This window comes from Schistocerca cancellata, chromosome 1, assembly GCF_023864275.1.
Source record: "Schistocerca cancellata isolate TAMUIC-IGC-003103 chromosome 1, iqSchCanc2.1, whole genome shotgun sequence".
NCBI classification, from domain to species: domain Eukaryota; kingdom Metazoa; phylum Arthropoda; class Insecta; order Orthoptera; family Acrididae; genus Schistocerca; species Schistocerca cancellata.
In genome coordinates, this window is record NC_064626.1 from 992,283,060 (window position 1) to 992,284,360 (window position 1,301).

General features: G+C 39.8%; 1 non-coding gene across 1 annotated transcript; it reads left to right on the forward strand.

The window, feature by feature from the left end:
• Positions 1-790: 790 nt before the first annotated feature.
• Positions 791-865, forward strand: Trnas-cga (transfer RNA serine (anticodon CGA)). Its single transcript has one exon. It is a non-coding gene; the product is annotated as a tRNA-Ser (tRNA).
• Positions 866-1,301: the final 436 nt, after the last annotated feature.

Below are 1,301 nucleotides of genomic sequence, written 5' to 3' on the forward strand. Positions count from 1 at the left end.
TTTTTTTGTAGATTACATTTTGGCCACTTGCAAATCTCTTATAGTGAGGCTCTATGGGTAACAATGTATGTACCAGAAGACAAATTCAAAGCCTGGAGTACAATCCTTGGTCAATCCTATGATTTCTTTTCAGTCACGCTGACGCTGTTTCCACCGCAGACATTGATGTGTTAAGCTGAAAAATACTAAATTTTTTCGTGTCTAGGAGTCCACGTTAAACGATAGGTCCCTATGGAACTGGCTGGGAAAGTCAGTTAAAAGGTCGGAGGAAGTCAAGTGCATATCATCTCCTGTAGTGCCACGTCTATTAAAGCACTGCAGTGTTGGACCCAAGCTTCAGGTTGCGGGTAGCTCTATTTTAATCCAGTACTAATTTGTAATAGAAATTCATCTGTGGTGCAAAATGAGTTGGTAAGGAAATACTTACGAAAATACTTTCTCTATGTTAGATACTTTACTTCCGTGGCTGTGACGATAGAGTTTTGTTGCGAAATTTAGACTCATTGGTATGTAGTACGCATCAATTCCTCCTTCTGTAGTCGTAGTTGTGAACATCTCTGCCAATCTGGAACTCAGTTTCATTAGTGGATTAATGTACTGTGAGGCTGTAGTCAATATTCCCAATAGATTCCACATATGCCGACAATACGTACATGTGTTTTTCTCACAGATAATTCAAATTATGTCATAATATGTCGTTTTATAATGAACACTTCCATGTAAGCTGCAAATAAAAGGTAGGAGACGAGGTACTGGTGGAATTAGGGCTGTGAGGACGGGGCGTGAGTCGTGCTTGGGTAGCTCAGTCGGTAGAGCACTTGCCCGCGAAAGGCAAAGGTCCCGAGTTCGAGTCTCGGCCCGGCACACAGTTTTAATCTGCCAGGAAGTTCCATATCAGCGCACATTCCGCTGTAGAGTGAAAATTTCATTCTAAGCTGCAAATAGTTTTTACGTACTGTTGTTTCTTCTTCACCAGACGCTTGTTACTGCTATAGCGCCACTCTGATGTAAACCTATAGATGTTACTGTCGGTGTGTCTATTTACGTTTATAAATGTTCTATATAAAGGTCAGTTTACGTATATACTTACGCCTAATTGGAATAGACGCCAATATTGCATCACTGAGTAAACTGTGGACTGCCTATATGTTGCCGCGCTGTTATAAGTCACTTAAATTCTATTTGTATAGAAATTAACGTGAAATACTTTTGAAAGCTAGAATGACAGATTATTCTTGTTGATGCTTCATGTTTACAGTGTCATCTTTGTTAGACAGTACTATTAGCTGTGTTACATTGAT